At 38.8% G+C, this 15887-nt stretch overlaps 1 protein-coding gene across 1 annotated transcript in view; it reads left to right on the top strand.

The window, feature by feature from the left end:
- CCDC180 (coiled-coil domain containing 180) overlaps positions 1-15887 on the top strand; it is a 99621-nt gene that overhangs the window by 9520 nt on the left and 74214 nt on the right. The window contains 1 exon segment of the mRNA XM_063636880.1: positions 15-31. The gene's annotated coding sequence lies outside the window, so the exon portion shown is untranslated.

The following is a 15887-nucleotide window of genomic DNA, read 5'->3' as shown; positions in this document are numbered from 1 at the left end:
TTATGTTTTAATAGGCTCAGAATCTGAGGTGGTAAGTCCAGAGTTTTCATTCTTCATGTTTTTATTTACTTAGGTTAAATTTCAAGTACCAAATATATTTGAGACAGGACTCAGGATGAGCTCTCTGTCAGTTAAATATTAAGCAATTCCATTTAAGTACTGGTTCCTCTAGGAACTGAAATAAAACCATTTTTTCATAAATATGGAAATTTCTAGTCATGAAATTTATTGGGCTATTTTAATGAATTTATTGTGTGGTTAAAATCAATTTGGTATGTTTTAGTATGGCCAAAATGATTATTTATCTGTTCCTTACTAAAACCTTATTACATTTATTTAGGTCCAACAGTTTGAATCACTTGTAGGGCTTTTTATGATAAGCTAAGACAAAAGTTAAGGAAAATAGGGTATGTTTATCTTTAATTCAGTGTAATGATAATTGTTTTGGGCATGAAGACCTTCAAGTCTTTTCAGTTATTAAAAATTATGGTGGAATTGAATAAAAGTAACTTCTAATTTTATTTTTCTTAGAAGACAGTGTCTTGCTCTGTTACACAGGCTGGAGTGCAGTGGTGCCATCATAGCTCACTGCAGCCTCAAACTTCTGGGCTCAAGCAGTCTTCCTACATCAGCCTCCCAAGTAGCTGGGACCATAGGTGCATGTCACCCCACCAAGCCCGCTAATATATTCTATTTCTTTAAAAAGCTTTTTAGGCTGGGTGCAGATTCTTATGCCTGTAATCCCAGCACTTTGGGAGGCTAAGGCAGGTGGATCGGTTGAGGTCAGGAGTTCAAGACCAGCCTGGCCAACATAGTGAAACCCTGTCTCTACTAAAAATACAAAAATGAGCCAGGTGTGGTGGTAGGTGCCTGTAATCTCAGCTACTCAGGAAGCTGAGGTGGGAGAACTCCTGGAGCCCAGGAGGTGGAGGTTGCAGTGACCCAAAATCATGCCACTGCACTGCAGTCTGGGTGACAGAGCGAGACTCCGTCTTAAAAAAAAAAAAAAAAAAAAAAAGGACAAACTACCATAAAGATGAATCTGCTTTTTTGTTTTTTTTTTTTTGTTTTTTAATTAAGCTAAATATTATGTTACTTCATTATGCGGGAACAATGAAAAATTACAGTTTAACTAAGTTTTAGATTCCTTTATATTTTCAAAAAGAAATAAAGCTATACAATAGAATTAATATTCAGAGAATATTTAACTATCACTCAAAATATGTAGATAATAGCCAGGCATGGTGGCTCACGCCTGTAATACCACCACTTTTGGAGGCCAAGTTGGGCGGATCACCTGAGGTCAGGAGTTATAAACCAGCCTGGCCAACATGGCGAAACCCTATCTCTACTAAAAATACAAATTAGCTGGTCGTGTTGGCACACGCCTGTAATCCCAGCTACTCTGGAGGCTGCAGCAGAAGAATCACTTGAGCCTGGGAGATGGAGGTTGCGGTGAGCGGAGATCACACCACTGCACTCCAGCCTGGGTGACAGAGTGAGACTCTGCCTCAATTAAAAAAAAAAATGTAGATAATAGTGTAACTTAGTAAGAAAAGTACTAAACTGAAAATCAAGAAATCTGACTCTGGATCTTTGCTAGCCCTGAGAATTTAGTCTAGGCACAAAATGACTGTAACTAAATTTTTAGTACCTTTGAAAGGAAGTCCGTGGACCAAATGAGCTCTGGAGTCCTTTCAGCTGTAAAATTATATGAAGGTATAATGATAAATGAGTTCAGGAGAATAAATGATATAGGTAGGCTTTTTCCATTACTACTCTTTTTTATGTTTAATTAATTAATTAATTAATTAACTTTTGAGACAGAGACTCTCTGTTGCCCAGGCTGGAGTGCAGTGGTACAACCCCAGCTCACTGCAACCTCAGCCTACTGGGTTCAAGTGATTCTCCTGCCTCGGCCTTCTGAGTAGCTGGGACTACAGTTGCCTGCCACCATGCCCAGCTGATTTTTATATTTTTAACAGAGATGGGATTTCACCATTTTTGGCCAGGCTGTTCTTGAACTTCTGACCTTAAGTGATCCACCCGCGTTGGTCTCCCAAAGTGCTGGGATTGCAGGTGTAGGCCACGGCACCCGGCCACTACTCCTTTTTTATACAAAGTTCTGCAGCATACTGTGTTACTATTTATTAAGTTGAAGTTCTAAGGACATGTGAAGTTTCCTATTGTGGAATAGGATCAGGGTTGGCCTGTGTCATGAAGAATGGCAACTGGGCCTGCAGAAAGGAGACAAGTTCAGAGGGTTGGAGAAGGAAGTGCAAAGTGAAGTAGTTTTTTTGCATCTAGCTTAAAAGGATCTGCCTATTTATTTATTTAAAGATTGTGAAGAACAGAGCTGGTTAATTATGAGGCAGATTTATGAAATAGCTGCTTGGGACAATAGAAAGTGAGAAAAGGGATGAAATCTTATCAAGTTTTTTTTTTGGAGACAGAGTTTTGCTCTTGTTGCCCAGGCTGGAGTGCAGCGGCATGATCTCAGATCACTGCAACCTCCACCTCCTGGGTTCAAGCAATTCTCCCGCCTCAGCCTCCTGAGTAGCTGGGGTTATAGGCACACACCACCATGCTTGGCTAATTTTTGTATTTTTAGTAGAAACGGGGGTTTCACCATGTTGGCCAGCCTGGTCTCGAACTCCTGACCTCAGGTGATCCACCCACCTCGGCCTCCAAAAGTGCTGAGATTACAGGCATGAGCCACCATGCCCGGCCCTTGGGGTGAATTCACCCCGGCCATCATACCCTTGGGGTGAATTTGCCCTTGTGGAAATGTTGTTTTATTCCTTGTGGAAATGTTGTTTTATTCCTATTTTTAGTCAGAATAATTTTTCTGTATTAAACAATACAAAATGTGAAAGCCTGGAATTGTGGGAATTAAAAATGTATGTCTTAGAAGCAAAATAGTCTCCTTTTCTCTTACTAAAATTTGAGAAGTTTTGAAGTAATCCCTTTTTTTAATGTTCAGAGAAGAATATATGTATGTTAAAGAATCCTAGTGATAATGTAATGGAATGGGGTATCTGGGCATGATGCTCCTGCTTGTCTAAATACACATATATGGGAATTTTGAAAATTGTTGTTTTAACCTCTTGCTTCATATAGTGGTGGTGATAATAGTGAGAATTGTTTAATTTTTTTAAATTGAGTTAGTTAAAAATCCACAAATCGTAGATCTTAGAATGTGTTCTTGTTACTTTTCATATATTTTGTAACATATTTACTTATTTTTGAAGAAGACTTTTACTCTACATAATTTTTAAACAGCTATACATTGTCAATATTTTTATCATGTCCTTACATATTCAACAGCAAAGTATTTCATCATATGCATGTACTGTACCTTATTTAGCCAGCTCCATTTTGTTTGTCCTGTGGATAATTATAATAGCTGTTTTGACTGTTTTACCACATTGCAGGCACTGTACTGTGTATTATCTCATGTAATTCTCATAGTTACTGCATGGTGTAGGTATTTTTATCCCCAGTTTGCAGGTAGAGAAACTGAACTCAGAGATGTTAAATAATTTGTCCAGGTTTTTCGGATTATACTGATGAAGATACTGATAACTAGCATTCTGTTGTCAGTTATTTGCCAGACAGGGTTCTTTATTTTTCTTATACATAGTATCATTTATTCTTGAGAACCCTAAATGAGTTATTCTTGAGAACCTAAATAAGTTAGGGCCTACTAAGTCATTTGCAATACAATACAATAGGAGAAACTGAGGCTCGCTGAGATTGAGTTGCTTGCTTATGGTTATACATCCAACCAATGGCACTTATTTCCAAGTTTTTCTGTTTACACAACTGATTGTTTTTGTCCCAATCCCTGCTTATTTTTGAGGAAATAAGCAAAAATTCTAGCTGAAAAAGACATTTCCAGCAAATTATTTCATATTTTGACTCCCGCCTCTCTGAAATATGGATAACAGTCTTTTTTTTAATAGGGTGATTTTATTAAGTGAGATAATGCATGTGAAGCATGTAGCACACAGGATATATAATAAGAGTCAATAAATGTTACTAGTACTATTTCTATTATTTTATTTTGGTTATTTAGATTTTTATTCAGGCTGTAAAACAGTAAATGCATATTATAACATATCATAGAAAATCTGGAAAAGATAAAGGAGCTTAGGAAGTAATCACTCAGACTCACCACTGATGACATTTTAACATGTTTCCCTCGGGATAATTCATTATTTCCTGATACATAGGTCGATCACTACACCTGACACGTACTGGAATCTTTTTACTTTTGGGAATGTCTCTTCTGATTAATTACTTTAAGAAGAAAAGAGGCTGTGTCCTCATGTGCCAGCACTGTTTCTAGCTCAGAGTGGGTACTCAGCAAATGTTTGAAATGAGCTGTTAGAAGCTTGAGAGAAGACCTTTCAGGTCTTCTCCATTCATTGCCATTTTTTTGCACTTAAAAAATGATTATAAAAAGATTTTAGTTTAAAAACAAAGAAGGTAGATGTACTAGTTTGAGCTCAGGAAGACTGAGCTATTATCAGACAAAGGAATTTGATGTAACAATGAAATGTGCAAAGAGCTCAGTAAGAGTGTATTGGGAAGGTTGCATTCTGAAGATCAGGGGAACAATTATTTAATGAGTACAGTCTTGAAGTATATGTTTCTCAGAAGTTTGCCAATAAATTGCCCCAGCTCTTTAGTCTCTGGGAAAGATCTCTTCATGTTAGTCAGTAGTGGTAAGCGGAATCTTCCCACTTAAGATGGTGGTGTCTGGATATCATGATTGCGTAAGAGTAATGACATCTCTTTAATTTTGAAGTTTCTTTCATTGGAAAAAATTAAACTCTGTGCTATGCAGAGGAGACTTTAGAGGTGGATGGATGGTAATACATATAATGTTGAGAACTAATGATCCAGCACAGTAGGGATTCTTATTGATAACCCATGAATACTCTTTTGGGATATTAACACCTTGAGAGCCTTCCTGGTACATATGAGAGCAGCATTCAAGCAAACTACCAAAGTTTTAAGTTAACTTTTAAAGTATTTTTGACTTAAATGAAAATGGAATAGTTTCTTAATGGTTGCGATAAAAACTTCTGAAATTGGACTAGTGCTAGTTCTAGAACTATCTTCCAGAATCAAGACTTAAAACTTCATTTTTAAAAACATTGAAACATTTGAAAGTGCAAGCATTGAAAGTGAGTTAAGTGTAAAAAGGAATTCATAGAAAATTAGCCCCTCCCTTCTTTTCCTTTTTTTTTTTCCTTTGCTGGGGGAGACAAGGTCTTACTCTGTTGCCTATGCTGGAGTGCAGTGGCACTATCATGGCTCACTGCAGTCTCAACTACCTGGGCTCAAGTGATCCTTCCACTTCAGCTTCCCAAAGTGCCAGGATTACAGGTGTGAGCCACTGCACCCAGCCCCCTTTACCTTTCTAAAAATGATGGTTTAAGTGGTTTATTACATGCAGCTATTTTGGTGAATGATTAAGTATAATTTCACAAGTGGAGATCAGCTTGTCTCAGCTGAAACGGGTCGTTACCAAGAGCTTTTCCTTTGGCTTTATAAAGGCTTCTTTGTTCATGCTGCACACTTACTCAGGTTATGATGGCTGTCAGTAGATATGAATACTAGTCTGTGCTGCTTTTCAGGTGAAACAAGGAACTTTTATAGATGATGTGTACATAGTTACAGGAACATGAAGTGTGAATATAGGGTGCCCTGTGGCCAAGTTTAGTGTGGTGATGAACACAGTACTTTCCAGGCCCTCATTTTTCAGACGAGTTGAAAATTAAAGGAGCAAGATGCAGTTTTAATCTTTCAGATAATATTAACAGTTCTTTTCAGTAACTGTTGCTGTGTCATTGCCAGCTATTGGATTTCTGTCTCCTTTTGATAAATATCCCAGCAGTGACACCTTAAAGTAACCAGAGTACTATCACTTAATTCTGTGTATGAGAAATTACTGGTGATATATTACTTTATAAAAAACCAGCTGGGCGCAGTGGCTCACGCTTGTAATCCTAGCTACTCGGGAGGCTGAGGCAGGAGAATCACTTGAACCCAGGAGGCAGAGGTTGCAGTGAGCCAAGATCACACCACTGCACTCCAGCCTGGATGACAGAGACTCTATCTCAAAAAAAAAAAATTATAGTTTACTTTAGGAAATTCTAGAGATTCTTATGAAATATTTGTTTTTATGTATGTAGAGTTTAAACATGTAAATTACACTAAAGATACTATACTCTGCCCTTATCCCGGTGACATGGTTTTATATTTTTCTTGTTATGAAAACAGTTGTTTATTACATTTCTTTGCTCCTAAAGAAAATAAAAATAAACACTCGAGACCACACACCCCACATACACATACCATCACTTGATGTCTGATTAAAAATGTTAGCAACTTTCCCTATGTTAGCACTTTGTTAGGATATTTTAGGTGCAGATTTTGAAGGTCTTTTTGCTAAAGGTAAATGGTATAAAGATTACTAGGAATTGCTAGTTTAAATGAGTCATCTGATAAAAAGAAGTCAAAGAACCTAGTGGTGAATGGGCTTCTCTTTTTGTTGTCTGCCTTTTGATTTCTTAATTCTGTTTGCAAAAGTAATGATCCTTTTCATAGAAAAAAGTTAGAATATAACATTCTAACTCAATTCTTCATTTAAACTGTTTTATATAATGTTATGGTGCTTACTTTAATATTTGCGTTAAAAATGCTGATTTTAGCCAGTTAAAAATAGAGGTGAGAGCATTATTTGAATAAAGAAAACAAAAGGTAGATAAAAATACTATGTGAGTCTGTGTTTAGGGGTCAGGATAAACTCAGGGGACTAGCCTTGATTAGAGAGTAAAAGATGCTATTAGGATACTATTAATTTTTCATTTCAATAAGTGAACTTAGTCTAGCATTCAGAAGTTCTTAACAGTCTGCGTTCTGCTTCTTTTTCTTTTTTTGTCTGAGATGGAGTTTTGCTCTTGTTGCCCAGGCTGGAGTGCAGTGGTGCGATCTTGGCTCACTGCAACCTCCACCTCCCAGGTCTCAGCCTCCCGAGTAGCTGGGATTATAGGCATGCACCACCGTGCCCAGGTAATTTTGTATTTTTAGTAGAGACGGGGTTTCTCTATGATGGTCAGGCTGGTCTCGAACTCCCGACCTCAGGTGATCTGCCCACCTTGGCCCTGCAAAGTTCTGGGATTACAGGCGTGAGCCACTGTGCCCGGCTCTGCTTCTTTTTTATCTTATTTTTCACTGCTCTGATTTTTTTTCAAGTCAAGTCCTGAACTTGACGCAAATTGGTCTTCTCCGTACTCCCTTATGCGGTGTCCTTGCATACCGCAGTGCTCCAGTTAGGCCATTCCCTGTTCCTCTTGCAAATGCTTTTGCCCTCCAAAGCCCTTCACGGTGTATAAAGCCTTTCTTCTTCACAGTCAGGTGTGGTCTCTCCTGAGCTTTTAGCACATTTATTTATTTAGAACTTTAGTAACTTTCTTAAAGTATCTCACATACTTCCAAATGGTCGAAGATGTGTCTTTAATATTTTAAAAATCCAGCCAGGTGTGGTGGCTCATGCCTATAATCCTAGCACTTTGGGAGGCCAAGGTGGGAGAATGGCTTGAGGCCAGGAGTTTCAGACCAGCGTGGGCAACATAGTGAGACCCTGTCTCTACAAAAAATAAAAAAAATTAGCTAGGAGTGGTGGCACATGTCTATAGTCCCAGCTACTCGGGAAGCTGAGACTGGAGAATCACTTGAGCCCAGAAGTTCAACGCTGCAGAGAGCTGTGATCCTTCCACTGCACTCCAGCCTGGGAGACAGAGCAAGCCCCTTTCTCTACAAATAAAATAAAAATCCCCACCGTCTTGAGGACTATACCATCTTATACTAGGTGTTTAGTAATTATTTGTTGAATGAATGAATGCAAAAATGTTAGCATTAGTTGTATTATGTTCATACGGTGAAATGTTTCTCCACTGTAAAACAGGTGAATGCACATGTAAACACAGTAATTGTTTTAGAATCTGATTTCTTAATAGTGGCATTATTGACATTTTGGGGGATTGCCCTGTATATTGTAGGATGTTTAGTAGCAACTGTGGTCTCCACTCACCAGACTTCATTACCACATCTCCCCTCAACTCCAGTTGTGACAACTCACAATGTCTCCACACACTGCCATATATATTTTTGGGTGTTTCAGAGAAGCTGAATACAAGTAGATCTCTCCATATTAACTAAATGATAATGATTAACATCTGTGTGGTACTTTGACTGCGTATAAAGTGCTTTCACATATATCACTCATTCATTAATTTGCTAAGCATTTATTGAGCTCTGCTACATGCTATATGCCTCTACTGGACACCAGAGTATAACATACTGGTGAAGTTCTCCTTGAACTTGAGGCGTCATAAAAAATGTGACTTCCCAAGAAAAGCCTTCTCCCACTTTGTTAACTCACTCTGCCCTTCTTACTGTCTAATGCCACACTCTGTCTCCTTTGCAATATTTTCTATTCTGCTCTCCTTAAGGGTAGGTGTCATGTCAGTTTCTGTCACCTCTGTGAGGTCTTGAATGCAAGACCTAATGTATTGCTAGGCCCAAAACAGGCACTCAATAAAAGCAGTTGAGTCGGTGGAAGAATGGATGAAAGCAACATGCTCATAGGAAAGAGACAGGCCAAAATTCATTGCTACACAATATGATGGGTACCAAGGCAGAGAAGTGGGTTGAGGGCATTGCGTTAGTCTGTTTTGAGTTGCTATAACAGAATACCACAGACTGGGTAATTTATAAAGAACAGGAATTTGTTTCCTCACAGTCCTGGAAGTTAGGAAGTCCAAGATGAAGGCACTGGCAGGTTCATTTATCTGGTGAGGGTCTAGCCTCTCTGCTTCCAAGATGGGGCCTTGACTGTTGCATCCTTGAGGAGTGGGGGAAGAATGCTGTGTCCTCATATAACAGAAGGCAGAAGAACAAAAAGGGATGAACTCCCTCTTTCAAGCCCTTTTATAAGGGCATCTAATCCCATTCACAAGATAGGAGTCCTCGTGGCCTAATCACCTTTTAAAGGCCTCACCTCTTAATACTATCACATTAGCAACAATTAGTATTGGAGGAGGCACATTCAAACCATAGCAGGTATAAAAGACAAGCATTTAATCAGACTGTCAGTTGATAATTTTTCCTTCTCTCCAGACCTGTCTATGAGTGGCTGGGAGACCTGTTTAATTCTGGGGTATAGAATTAAGATGGCCATCTGCCTGCAAGTAGAGATAAGCTGCATTCTCCCAAATCAACTTTGTTCATAATAAAAGGAATGTTCTGGCCTCCATATGCCATACTCTTTATCGTCAATTTCTTAAACAGTTCACAACTTGGTTAGAGAAGAGGCAGGCTATCTATTGCCCCATCGTCAACCTTTTTTTTTTTAAAAAAAAAAAAAACTAAATACCTAATCGCTATATTGTTATTCTTTTGTCTGTTAGTGCTCTCCTTAACACGTATAAAAATAGACCAAACTGACATGATCATATTTTAGAAAAATGCTATTTTCTTTTTTTTAAAAGGAAACAGAAAAAAAGATAGATAGCTTAAATTGTCTACTTATCATATCATAGAATTAGAAATCCCAGTCTTTGTGGCTGCCAAAAAAAAAAAAAAAAAAAAAGGAATGGCCAAAAAATGAAATCAAATAAAAGTCTTTCATTGCTCTTTTCCTATAACTGTTAATATGAAGAAACTTAATAGTTCTGAAAATAAAGATGTAAATTGCTGCAGAATATAAAACAGGATAAAGTCACAATAGCCAAAATGTGGAAGCAACCCAAATGTTCATCCGTGGATGAATGGATAAACAACATCAGGTATATATGTACAATGGAATATGATTCAGCCTTAAAAAGAAGTGCAATTCTTACATATGCTACAACATAGATGAACCTTGAGGACATTATACTAAGTGAAATAAGCAGGTCACGGAAGGACAAATATATGATTCCACTCATGTGAGGTAGCTAGAATAGGCAAATTCGTAGAGACAGAAAGTAGTTTCCAGGTGCTGGGGATAGGGAAGGATAGAGAGTTCGTGTTTAGTTGGTATAGACTTTCTGTTTGGGATGATTCTTTTAAAAGTTCAGGGGATGGATAGTTGCGATGGCTACATAACAATGTGAATGTACTTCACACCACAGAGTTGCACAATTAAACATGGTTAAGATGGTACATTTTTGTGTATTTTACCATAAGAAAAAAACTTTAGGGCTGGGCAAGGCGGCTTACATCTGTAATCCCAACACATTGAGAGGCCAAGGTGGGAGGATCACTTGAACCCAGGAGTTTGAGACCAGCCTGGGCAACATAGTGAGACCCCATCTCTAAAAAAAAATAATAACAATAAAAAATTAGCCAGACCTGGTGGTGTGTGCCTATAGTCCCAGCTACTCATGAGGCTGAGGCAGGAGGATCACTTGACCCCATGAGTTCAAGGCTGCAGTGATCTGCGATCATGTCACTGCACTCCAGCCTGGACGACAGAGTGAGAACTTGCCTCGAAAAAAAAAATTAGTATGATAAAGCGCAGACCATGTATATAATGAAGATACTTCAACCATTTGAAGGAGTGTTCTGTTCTCAAGCCAAATAGAGAACTACATACTATCCCAGAAAAAAGCACAGTTAGCAAAGGATCCAGGGAAGCTAGAAGGGCTGGTGTTTTGTGGCTGAGGTCAGTAGAGATGACTGCTCTGTTCATGGAATCCCATGGGTACTTATCTTCATCTTCTTAGCCACCAGTGACAGGGTACTGCTTGAACAGACTGACCCTGTGGTGTGAATATCACATACATTATCATTGAATTTTTGAAACACCTTATAAAGTAGACATTCCCATTTATAGGAATTTAATACCTTTCTGAAATTTGCTAAGTAAGTGGTGCAGTCAACACTTAAACCCTAGGTCAGCAGACTCCAAAATTGAGGTACTTTCCTCAGTATATCCCAAGAATGGCTTTAAGAAGAATTATATGGATAATCTGGAGTAAAAGGAACAGGAATTTCTTCATTTAGGTCAGTGAGATGCCCTGACAAGATGACCACAAATGCAGGAATGTTGGAGTGGTAATTAATATTTAAATGAGAAATCATTAGAGTTTAAAGAGTGGAATACCAATGCAAGTTTCTGGTGCTACTTCAGTAGGGCTCTTTGGAACTGATTGAAGGGGAAAAAATTAAAGCCAGAAAGCTCAGTGGAGCAGATGTCATAGTGGCCACAGTGAAACAAAGATTTTCAAAATGAGATGCTAAGTGAGAAACAACAACTGAGGAGAGAAGTAATTTCTCCAGGGTCACAATGGGCATAAGGAGAATTGTTCTTTTAGACTCTAGGTGAGCTCGTAGTAATCCAAGGATTGGTGATGTAGGCCACTGAGTTCCGGCTTTGAGTGCATCTCTAATCCCCAAACCTTCACTAAGAGGGAGGTGAAGGGAGTCAGGTGTGTCACATGTCTGGCTACTGAAGAATGCCTAGATGGGAAAGGAGTTTGAAATATTGTCCTAAAATGAAGTTTCTGAGTTAAGTGGGCCAGATTTCACCATGTGTTCACTGTTATTACTGAGTAAAATCAAGAGATTTAAGTGAGATTAAGACCTTTAATTAGCTTTCTGAGATATTGAAACGTAAGAACCTGGCCAGGCACAGTGGCTCATGCCTATAATCTCAGCACTTTGGGAGGCTGAGGCAGGCGGATCACTTGAGGTCAGGAGTTCAAGACCAGCCTGGCTAAATGGTGAAACTCTGTCTGTACCAAAAATACAAAAATTAGCCAGGCGTGGTGGTGCATGCCTGTAATCCCGGCTACTTGGAAGGCTGAGGCAGGAGAATCGCTTGAACCCAGGAGGCGGAGGTTGCAGTGAGCCAAGATTGTGCCATTGCACTCCAGCCTGGGTGATAGAGTGAGACTGTTTCTCAAAAAGAAAAAAAGAAAAAAAAAAAAAAAAAAGAAAAGAAAACTAAGAACCCAATGACCTCTGCCGCATACATTGCCTGACTTTGGTTAATATGGTGACATACTGAGCCCCAAACTGGCATATATAATCTCTGGTCACTTCTACACCAAAGCTATTAGCCTCACTTCGCAATGAAGGCCAAGCAAGCTAAGAAGAGTTAGGAATTATGAAGCACAAAGCATAGAATGTCAAAACTGAGAAAGAAAAATATCTGTTTTCCTAATGCTTTCATTTTATAGGTGTGGAAAATTGAGGACCAGGGAGAGTACCTTGCCAGCAATTTTGTATTTATGGTTTTAGATGAAGAGCTGCACAGTGTTAGGGGAAATTCTGAATGGTATTCAAGTCCTCCAGCCAGCAGCAGCAGAATGTGGTTTTTAACGTGCACTATGCAAGTAGTGCTTCAGATGGAGCTTATTCTTATTTTTAAGTTATTTTATTTTTTATTTGATTAATTCATTTATTTTTACATATTTTAACAGATTTAGTGACATAAAATTATATATGGTGTACAATTTGATGGTTGATATACACATGCATTGTGAAATGATCGTCACAATCAAGCTAATTAGCTTATTATCACCTCTTCGTAGTTTCTATTTTGTGCATGCATGTGTATTTATTTTATTTAAGCTTCTTCTTGTAACATTTCTGCCTTCAGATCCTGTTCAGGCTCAATCATATATATATATATATATATATATATATATACACACACACATATATACACATACATATACATATATATATACATATATACATACATATATATATACCACTTCCATTGGATGATGAAGTCTTGCTGTGCATGGCAACTTTATGGGTTGGTGGACCAGATAACACTAAGTTCATGATGGGCAGCTCAGGGCACATAGTAACTTGGTGGCCCATGCCTGATCAAGCATTCAGTTTCTACTAAGTCCCAGTAGCAGGTCAAGAGCTATCTCTTAAAAGAAGATTAGTTATCTGTAGATGATGGTAGTGTCTTGCTCCAAAATCCTAAAGACAGGAGCTGCAATTCACCTATAGGAGGCCAAAGGCTCTCAACAGCATCCCTCTCTGCTGCTAACACCTCAAGTACCATTGAATCTGCTGGATCAATGGTACTTGTGGCAGACCAAGTGGCAGACCAGCTTGGACAGCTGCTTGGACCTTTGCAGAACCTTCTTCTGTTTTCAAACCCACTCAAAACTAGCAGCCTTTTGGGCCACTTGGAAAGTCCAGAATAACATACCTAAATGAAGAATGTGTTGCCTCCAAAATCCAAACAACCCCACCAGGCATTGTGTCTCTTTCTGGCTGTAGGAAGAGCTAGATGCAACATCTTCCCCTTCACTTTAGAAGGGATAGGTTGACGTACCCCACACCACCCAACCCCTAAAAATTTCGCTGAAGTAGAAATCTTATGAATTATAGTTATATTTATTTTCCACTTTTCTGACACACAAATGTTTTACCTATAAGTCTAGAGTAGTTGCTACTTCGCATTCATTAGGTTCAATCAGTCTAGTGTCATTAACATAATAGACTAGTGTGATATCTTACGGCAAGGAAGGGTGATCAAGATACCACGAAGATATTCCAGTTCTCCTGGAATCAACGTCAGTTCGGAGCCAGTGTCCAGTAGTCCCTAAAATGTCTGATTATTTCCTTTTCTTCAATACCAAGTTACCTTGGTAAAGAGCTGTATATCCCTTGTGGAAGGCTGAGAGAGAGATTAACAGTACTGTCTAAATTTTCAGTTGTGTCTTTCCTTGAGGAGGCCCAACTTCCCCTTCATTCAAAGGGTTCCAAGTGTATAAACAGGCTCAAGACTTGGAATTGGTTGAGGGGCCATGATTATTTGCTTTTAGATTCAAATTAGACTTTTGGTGACTTGACCTGGAATTTTTCTGCTTATATGGATCATATAAGAATTTAGTAGACTTCCTATCTATTTCACTTCTAAGAACACTGTAATTAACTAGTCCTACAATATGCTGTGGTCAAGCAAAAGAACCCAGAAAGGTAATGATGTAATTCAGTCTGAGTCTGAAGACCTGAGAACCTGGGAAGCCGCTGGTGTAAATGAGTAGCCAACATTATAGGGCTGTGCAATTCAGATAATTCTGATTGTTTCTTTGACTCAGCTATTCATTATGGTAATTTAGACCACCTTGTCTGGGCTGTTGAGCCTCCACTTCACTCCGGCCAGTCCAAAATCCAAATACTCCTATTGCATTTAGGTTTTCCAGTTGAGTGACTGCTGTGTTCCACTTTAAGGTCTGGCCTACAGAGAAGAGAGATTGCAGAGCTCTTTAAGGATGCTGGAGCTCCTTTCCCAAATTTATTTCTCAAAGTATTGGACAAAAACATGTCTTCTGGAATCTTCAGTGTGGGTGATTAGGTTTTAAATGACAAATTCACGTTAACATTCCAATATCCTTGAGCCTTTAAGTCCCTTCTTCTACTTTAAACCAAGAAAGATCAGTCATTTCCAATTTGCTCATCTTTTGATCCATGACTCAGCAAACTAACCAAACAAATTGTTAGTGCTCTTTCTAACTTCTCAAGCTACAAAATATCTGCTTAGTGAACCCATTTAATAAATTCAGTCTGGTTCAGCTTTATGCTCCTTCACCATTATCCCATACCTTTAACATCCATTCCCACACATGTTCTCTGGATCCCTGCTTATATAAATTAGTAAACTCAAGCAGATCTTCTGGAGTGTAGTGTACCTCCTCATGCATCACACTTTGTCCCTAACCTTAGGGGCCTGCTGGGACTTGAGTCTAGTTAGAGGTCTACAGAGAGGTGGTGGGGGTAGATCTTGAGGAGAATCATCATTATTATCTTTCATGGTAACTACCTCGTATAAGGCCGTCATTTCTTCAGACAATGCAGAGTTGATGCCCTCAGATAGAGGTTGAACAGCTGATACCACTGTGGGTGGGAAGCTATTTCTGTTGGGGGTGGGAAAGCCACTTTTTCTGGGAGTAGGGATACCTCTTCCACTGGCAAAGAAGACTTCAAAATTTAGGAGCTCAGTGTCCCCAGCTTCATCAAAATTTTCTCACACATCCCCATCCCAACGTATAGAACACTGTTTCCCAATGAAGTCCTGACCTTTTAACAGTGGACACCCTGGGAGGCTTGGGGTTCAACTTGCTTATAATTTGTCCAATTGCTGGGATAAGATCCTGTGTCTGATTTTCAGTAATTTCAGTCCTGCATCTACAGGAGATAAGCCTTTCCCTCAGGGCACACCTAGACACTCTTAATTAAGTCGTTTATGTGGCTCTTGAGCTTGGAATTCAAATACCTGACTCAGATAGCTTTTCTTTCACCGCTTTATCCAGTAGTGAAAGCAATCAACCAACATAACTATATTTCTTAGTTTTCAAAAAATGTTTGGAAGTATCATACACAGACTTACTTAGCTCTTTCCTTCTTATAAGTGGTTAATTAGAAGTACCCAATCCAGATATTTTGCACATTTCTATGAATAGTTCACTACATGGACTATCAGTGCTCTCTCTACTACTGGAAATGAAGTCATTAGCATCTTTATGTCTAAACAGATTGGAGAGCCATTTTCAGAAACCCCAAAACCAGTTCAGAAAACTAATCCTTAAAATTATTTTCCTCTCTTAGTGTCAAAATCTGTATTAGTTAGGGTTCTCCAGAGAAACAGAACCAATAGGATAAGTAGAGAGATATATATAGATATATAGATATAGATAGCTAAGAGAAAATTTATTATGGGAGTTGGCTAATATGATTACAGAGGCTGTGAAGTCCTACCCTATGTTATAGTCAAGCAAAAGAACCAGTAAAGGTAGTGATGTAATTCAGTCTGAGTCTGAAGACCTGGGAACCTGGGGAGCCGCCGGTGTAAATTC

Source organism: Symphalangus syndactylus, chromosome 3 (assembly GCF_028878055.3).
Source record: "Symphalangus syndactylus isolate Jambi chromosome 3, NHGRI_mSymSyn1-v2.1_pri, whole genome shotgun sequence".
NCBI classification, from domain to species: domain Eukaryota; kingdom Metazoa; phylum Chordata; class Mammalia; order Primates; family Hylobatidae; genus Symphalangus; species Symphalangus syndactylus.
Note: the sequence above shows the minus strand (reverse complement) of the source record. Positions and strands in the feature narration are given on the sequence as shown.